This window comes from Capsicum annuum, chromosome 7 (genome assembly GCF_002878395.1).
Source record: "Capsicum annuum cultivar UCD-10X-F1 chromosome 7, UCD10Xv1.1, whole genome shotgun sequence".
Taxonomy (NCBI): Eukaryota; Viridiplantae; Streptophyta; class Magnoliopsida; order Solanales; family Solanaceae; genus Capsicum; species Capsicum annuum.
The window spans coordinates 95,372,911-95,381,418 of NC_061117.1; the positions used below are offsets into that span (position 1 = coordinate 95,372,911).

An 8,508-nucleotide genomic window follows, 5' to 3' on the forward strand; every position below is an offset into this window, starting at 1 on the left:
TAATTTTTTTTTCTCAATAAAAAATATCAAAACCCTCTTTCTTTCTCATCAAAAACGTTTTCACTCTATCCCTTTCTCATCAACAAAAACTCGTTTCTTAATCAATCAATTACCCATTTCTCACCAATCGAATACCCATTTCTTTTGAGGTTGAATTGGTGTGAGTACAATCATTTTAATTTTTTTAAACTAGGGTCTGATTGTAATTTCCATTGTTGTTGTAAAAGAGTAAAGGAGGCAGAAATGAGGTGATGGAGTTGTAATTCATTTCTCATCAATCGAAATTTCTTTTGGGGGTGAATTTGTAGCTCCAATTATTGAGAAAGGGGGAGAGGATTCGATGCAAATATTTTTGAAAAAATTGAGAGCTTCAAAGAAGGGAAATTCTAATTAAAAAATGCTCCTTTTAGCATCAAATTTGGAAGGTTAACTAAAGGTGAACATTTGACTGCTGGATGGCCTGTTTGGTTGACTGCCATTGCCCGTGAAGTCATTGATGAATGGATACCTCTTAAATCAAACATGTTCCAGAAATTTAAAAAGGCAATCAATTTTTAGCTATGAAAGTTTATTGTTTCAGCGGGAATCGGAATATTGTGGAAGAAAAAAAATGATTCTTTTTCCTCATATACATAAATTATTCACCAATAATGGTTTTCTAAGCCTTAGAGATCACCTAAAATTGAGCTATAGAACTCCAAAAATAATGAAATAACTTCAAATCCTGAGCAAAGACTGTTTTAGTCATGACAAGTGCAAATAGTTTCTGATAATACTATTTAAAAAGAATAGCTTTTGATAACTTATCATTTTACAAATTTGTGTTCATGTGTATATGTAGTATAAAAAGTTTTATAAATTAGGTATTACTTCAAGTCGTGGTCTCGTATTTTACTGCAATCAATCATGTAAGGAAGCTAATGAGAGAGAGATTCAGATCTGAGCTGCAATTTAGTTGATATGGTTTATGACTTTATATTGAGGAATTTAACCTTATATTTTGGCCTTGGTTGCTTAGTTTAATATTTGTTTTGTCTGGTAATTATAGTTGTATATTATTGGCCTATTAATGTAAATTATTTTCTTCTTACGAAGGTTCTTTCTGCTTTCAACATCTATAGATTGGACAAGTTACATATAGCAGTGTTTACCGAGCACGTGACATTGAAAATAGTAAAATGGTTGCCCTAAAGAAGGTGCGATTTGACAATTTTCAACCAGATAGTGTAAGATTTATGGCACGAGAAATTGCAATTCTCTGCAAACTTGACCATCCAAACATCATGAAGCTGGAAGGGATAATCACTTCTCGGTTATCATGTAGCATTTACTTGTTTTTGAGTATACGAAACATGGCCTATCTGAATTATTATCATGTCCTGACATAAAATTTAGTGCAGGTTGGTGCATCTTTGAGAATGTCTCTTAGCACTAAAATTTGTGTTAGATCACTGTTTGAGTGTATCATGTCTTGCAAATAAAAATGAAAGAAGATTATGTTTGTTTATTGAACTTACTTTTTGCATGGAAGTAGATAAAATGCTACATGCAGCAACTACAGAGTGGATTAGAGCATTGCCATTCACAAGGGATAATGCATCGGGATATTAAAGTCTCCAACATTTTGATTAACAATGAAGGAATACTGAAAATAGCAGATTTTGGTCTTGCAAATTTCCTAAGTTCAAGGAACAGCCAACCACTGACCGTTGTGTGGTTACATTATGGCTCGAACTCCTAAACTTCTATTAGGATCAACAAGTTATGGGGTCATTGTAGACTTGTGGAGTGTTAGTTGCGTTGTTGCAGAACTCTTTTTTTGGAAGGCTCTTCCTGAAAGGGAGGACCGAGGTTAGTAGTTTCCAAATAACTTCAATCGAAATTTTTGTATTTATCCCACATCTCTTTGAGTATGTTGCAGAAATGGGCCATGGGTGATAATAATGCAAAATTAAGATGACTCTGAAGCCTTCCAAAATCATTCTCCTCTATCGAATGCCTAGTAATTCACTGTTTCTTGTTAATTATGAAAAGATTCTCATTTTGTCCATCCTGCAGGTTGAGCAACTGCATAAAATTTTCAAACTTTGTGGTTCCCCTCCCGGTGATTACTGGAAAAGGTATAAACTTCCACTTGCAACCATGTTTAAGCCCAGCAACCATATGACAGTACACTTCGAGATAGATGTAAAAAATTACTTAAAAGTGTTGTAATTTTTTTTGAAACACTTCTTTCAATAGATCCTCACAAACGTGAAACTGCTTCATCTACTCTCAATTCTGAGGTAAGCTTAACAAGGACAACAATGTAGTATGTGAGTTTTTATATCACTGGAAAATTTTGATTTTGACGGAGTTACCTCATTTTTGTTATTTTGCTTTGTGATTTGTAGACATATACTATGTTGTTCAGACTCTTCAAAAATTTCTTCAGGTGCGAGCCGGATACTCCAAAAGTATTACATTTTTAGAAAATCTGACATGGGTGTGACAATATTTTTGAAGAGATCGAGCAACATAGAATACAGAAGCATCTTGATTGAGGAACATTGGATTTATGAGAATTGCTGATTAGCTTCTCTACTCTTCTGGTTCAGTTACCCATATTGGTATGAGATATTTCTTGTTATGACTAAGTGAAATGTTAACAATATTGGTGATTTCTGAGAGAAGAAGTATGGGTTGAAAATTGCATTACTTGATATGGTATGTCAATTAAGCCTACAGCTTCCCGTACCGTAGTGATAAGTAGACATGACTATGGTAGTCCCCGCAGTCATTGCTTTGCGCAATAATTTAAAAATAGATTTGGAACTTCAATATTAGCCTGTCGTTAAGGTTTTGATATATAGACTAGTGTTTAAATGCTTAGCTGGTTTACTGCCATATCTAGCCTTAAGATTTCTTGTTAGAGGCCTCAAGTAACAGTATTTCAGTGCCACTTTAACCAAAGCAAAACATCTTGCTTTAGTTTTCAATAGCTCTTCATATTCTTTTTCTTGTTATTTATGGAATGGAGAGTAGTTGTTCATTTAACCTCCTTATTTCATCATTTTATATCTTTGCTTGGATATATGAGTAAATTGAAAGGTAGATAAACTCAATGCAATGAGGAAATTAAGAAGTCGAAATGACCAAGTAATTTCTAGCTTAGCTTTTATGCATCATGTGTCCTTGTTATTTCATTAATAAATGATGAAGAGGAAAGAATGTACTAGTTTAATCTTATTGTTTTTTCAATTTCTTTCTGTCTGTTTAAAGACCAAACAAGTCAAAGGGATTTAAAAGTTTCACTTCTATGCTTGTGTTTTTTTCTTTAACTTCCTAACATAATGTTCTGTCCTCGTGTGACTGGTTTTTGCCACCTCTGTTTTCTTTATATGCTACTACTATTTTCCTACCCTAAGGAAAATCGTAAAGTGGTAACCAATAAACTAACATGGTTCTTTCAGTTTTAGGTTTTTGTTGGGGATATCGAGGCAGCTAATTCATCATATCGTGAATTTTTCAAGGTTTGGAAGAAATATAAAGTTCTTCCAAAGAGGTAAAGATGTTTCTCCTTCATTTTTTTCTTTATTCTCCGTGTCTTTTTTCCTGCTTCAGCCTCTGCTTTCCATGCAATAAGCTAGCTTTAGCATAATTGGTTTTACTGTGATGGTTGTTTTTCACTTTTTCTTATAGGGCCTTTTTTAATAATTTAGGTATCCGCTGGACCATCAGATGTTTCATCCTACTAAAAAATACTATCATTTACGTCCTGAGTTGAAAAAGTCCACATTTTACCTATACCAAGCAACCAAAGGTGTGCCACTTTTCTTTTTAAATTTTGCCTAGTCATAATTTTGGAGTCTTCAAAATAGCCATGTTAAGCTTGTAACTCTTTTTTTGAAAAACATCCTTTTCTCAAAACATGAATAATATAGTAGTTTTCTCGTTAACAGATCCATGGTATATAGAAGTAGGTGAATCAATGATGAATTCTCTTAATACACATACAAGAGTTAAAGTGGCTTTGCCAATGTTGAGGATGTGACTACAATGCAATTAGAAGACCATCAACATAGTTTCTTTCTTTCTTAAACGTAAGTCTTTTTGTATCTTCATCTTATAGTGCAAATCGTATAGTATGGAAGCTGACTGATGTTTGGTAAAGTGTCCCTCGTAATATTACTGATCATCCATGCACTTATAGCAATATGATTTTTTGTCTAATTTCTGCAGGTGCAAGTATTTGTATCTATTTTTTGATGAATCGTTTCTCCTAAATCAAAGTTATATATTTATAACTGAGGGTCATCCCTTATCGGTTAGAAGTAATTGGCATGAGAAGCTTCCTAAGGCTTATAATCTAAGTTACGAAAGTTCTATAAAGGTACATTATCTTTTCCATTGATAAATTATGATTAGTCTGCGTTCTCTAGTTCTGTAAGTAAAGTTGTTTCTTCTTTCATGGCCTTCTGTCTTTTCCTCCCAATGCTCTTTTTCTTCATTTCCAACAGCAAATAGGTGCTCCTGAGCTATTTCTTAAAGTGAAGTAGTTTTATCTGATGCATCAAATCACATACTTGGACATATTAATGTTGCTGCATCTGATCATATACTAGCACTAATGCACATATTAATGTTGCCCCTACAGTGTTCATACTTCTATCTTTACCTGTAACTTTTTTATATTCTTTTTCAGTTTCTTAAATATTACCTAGAGATGGAAAACAAGTAAAGATTCAATAAACCATCCTATGCCAATCTTTTTTAAATGAAATTTAGTGATTAAGATTTTCTAAGTTTGGCAACCATTAAAAACTTTTTTCCCCCTTTAACAACAGACAATGCTTTATAAGAGCGACCACCACGACTATGGAGATAGTGATGAAGAAAAGGGATTATCTGGTAAGATTTCTTGTGCATAAGCATTTTAGCATTTTGGCGTCTTTGCCTATAGCTGAAAAGGCTATTATTAATACGCTCACTGCTTAAATATTTTCTTTACAAACTTCTACTACATATTTGTAAGATTGGGATTGCTACCCTTAATAAATAGTAATGATTTGACGTGTATTTGCTCAGTTTCTTTAAGTGTGCTATTATGTTTATTTTTGTTTTTCTACAGCGTGCTATTAGTTAATGTTTATTTTTGAATCCGTACTTCTTTCCCAGAATGAAGTATGACTTTTAGCTAATGATGTTGTGTTTCCACAGTTAAAGAGAGCTTTAAATGTCAATGGTGAACAAAATGGAGGTTCAATAACATTTGCAAAAGATTGCAAAGATGACTAAGTCGTGGATCTTCAAAGGCCTTGTAGTGTAATAGTCTGGTAAAGCTCCTTTGAAGCATCAGTTATTCTAGGTTGACCACATCTGTTGTTCAGAATGTGTTAAAGCAGTAGGTAGGAAGTTTACTTCATTATGCTTATGAGTAGTGCTCTTTGTTGTCCATAAGGAGTGTTTGGACCCCAAACGTTGTTTTGTATGCAGATAGTATTATACTCATGTATACTTTCTAATTTGTGATGTGTACATATTGGGTTATAATTTATTATGTATGTAAATAAAAATTTACATTAATACAAGTGACTATTTTATATAAATCATTTAAATTTAATAACATGTGGCAACAATCGTTGCAATAGATCAATAAACCATTGCAATAGGTAGTCAAAAAGCGTTGCAACAGAATAACAAAAACGTCGCAATAGATGCTATTGCAACGGTTTAATGTCGTTGCAATAGCTTCTATGCGACGGTTAGTAACCGTTGCAATAGATGAAAATAGGCATCACAATAAGTCAAAAAATAATCGTTGCCATAGGTCAAGCTATGGCGACGGTTGTTTGAAACCGTTGCCATAGCTTGACCTATGACGACAATTCAAACAACCGTCACATAAACCGTTGTCATAGACCTATCGCAACGCCCACCTATAGGACGCTTGCTGAACTGCTGCGGTAGAGCTATGACAATGATTTTTCTATTTATTACAACGATTTTACAACCGTCATCATAGGAGTAATTTCTAGTTTATTACATGTGATAAAATTCAATAAATCTTCCAAAGGACTCCTGTTGTTGGGATGGGGCAATTAACAAAGGCACCGCACTACTAGTCATCATCAAGGTAGTAACTAGAACTAGAATACACAAGTTACATAATTTAACGGGAAATAAAGTGCTACTAAATGTAACTTAATAGACATTGGACCGGAATCCGGATGTGTGTTTCTTGTGATCATTTATCAATATAAAGAAGAAAGCAATTGTTGTGCACTCGATCCAAATAGGTAAAATTATTTGTAATTGAGATAAAATTAGAGTTTTATGAGTACAGTAATATTATTTCAATTTTTGGTTTTAATTATTAGTCTTGTTACCAAATTCTAACATAATGTTGCGTGCATGCGCAATTAATATGTTGAGAAAGAGGAGAGAAAGGGTGTGATTTTCCTTGGAAGAAATAAAGATCTAATAGAAATTGTTTTCACAGGAGGGGAAAAAAATTGTAGGGCCTTGTCATGCATTTAATGTGAAGTAATAGTGGCAAGTTAGGTTGAACCAACAGCAGTGGTGGCGCAGCGGAAAGGGGCTGCCCCAACCTACCCAAAGGTCGAGGGTTCGATCCTGAGTATGGACAAACACTCTGTTGGGAGCTCTCCCCCCAAATGGGGCTCGACGTGGGGCGAATTCAGATATAGTCAAACTCCTAAAAAAAGGGTATCGGACACCGGGTGATTTAAACCAAAAAGCAAGTTAGGTTGAAACTAATGTATTTTTTATTTTTTCAGTACTGATTTGACATACTATTTCATAATTTTACTATATCACCTTTTAAACACAATAAATTTAATTTCTTGAAAAATAATTATAGTTGATGATAAGGTAAATTAGAAACTACTATCTTCGTCTATTTTTACTTGTCTATATTTGACTTGACATATCTCTTCACTATATCACCCTTATTAATTATAAGTCATCTAAAAGTTAGTAAATGAACAATATTTAATAACAAGGCTATAATAAACATAAATAATTACTCCCTCCGTCTCATTTTACTTTTCCAAATTCAGATGACACGGCTATTAAGAAAATAATGATTGATAATGTAACTTTACCATTTTGCTTTTCTTAATTGTGTCTTGTTATTAGTTTCAATATTGATGAATGATTAATAACAAGGAGTAATCAATTACACTAAGGGTATAATGGGAAAAAAATTTTGTCTTGTCTTGATAAGTAAAAAAAAACAAGTAAAATGAGATATTAAATTAGGAAATTTAGGACGGATAAAATGGGACGGGGAAGTAATTAGCTGTTGATATCTTAAACTGGACAAGTAAGACAACTATATTCAGTATATTAGACAAATAAAGGTGAATAGATGAAGTAGGTGATAAACTAGAGAAAGTTGATCTTTATTTTTTAAACGGGACAAGTGAAAGTGGATATAGAGAGTAATATACAGGGAGTATATCAATATTGAAAAGCTTTTTTTTGCGTGTGTAGTGTCTTAAATCTTGCGATCTCCCTCTCATATCATGATCAAGGAGGTACGTATTACGTGCATTTCAGCATGACCTTAATTTCTCACGAATTAAGGGGAGATTAAAGGGTTTGTGATGGACACGGACTCTAGCATATGTTTGCAGCATAAATACTTCCTCATGAAGCACTAGCGTGTGGGATATATATTTGAGGTAGACAAATTATATCTTATTCTACTATTTAATCAAATCGTTTTGATGGGCGTATTATTTGAGGTGAGAGTCTTTGTTTTAAAAATAATATCTCTACTTTCACGAGATAGGAATAAAGTCCGTAAACACTCTATCAGATCTCACGTGTGAAATTACACAAAATATATTTTGTTGGTTTAATAGAAAGTTTTACAGAGTCAATTGTTATATCAGACAGAAAATTAGTTAATTAATTAATTGTCTCATTCTAGTGTATATTTTGCTGTTGTACTAGTTAGTTCCGTCAAGCAATTGATCGGCAGAAACTGATGAACTCATAGTCAAAAGTGTATAGAGAAAGACAAGGAGTAAATAATATTGCAGTTTTGGTTATGTTAGCCTGCACGCTAATTAAACTTAAGATGAAATTAAAAAAATCCAATATGTACTTTTCATTTTAGTCCGTTAAAAAAAAAAAGTATTGGAGTATCTTTTTATATTTAGAAATAATTTAATTTTAATTTTTTTTACTCTTAATTAATTCAAAAACTTATAGTCACATTAATATCTATAATAATTTTAAACCACAAAGCTTCAAACAATAATCTTAATAATATATTCAATGTAATTCCATATAATGAGGTTTGAGGGGATAGAATATACACTCATATTACCACCTTTGAGGTATTGATAATGAAGTTGTTTTCGATAGACTTGATAATGAGGTGATTTCGATAGACTTTCAGTCAAGAAAAAACAGTGAAAAGCAATATGGAAAGAGCGGAAAATAACTTAAGTGAAGAAAGTTTCAAAAGTCGCTATTTTCAATTTTGAATACGTG

The 8,508-nt window shown here is 32.8% G+C and overlaps 1 pseudogene; it reads left to right on the forward strand.

The window, feature by feature from the left end:
* Window positions 1-243: 243 nt before the first annotated feature.
* On the forward strand, window positions 244-5,277 carry LOC124885747 (annotated as a pseudogene).
* Window positions 5,278-8,508: the final 3,231 nt, after the last annotated feature.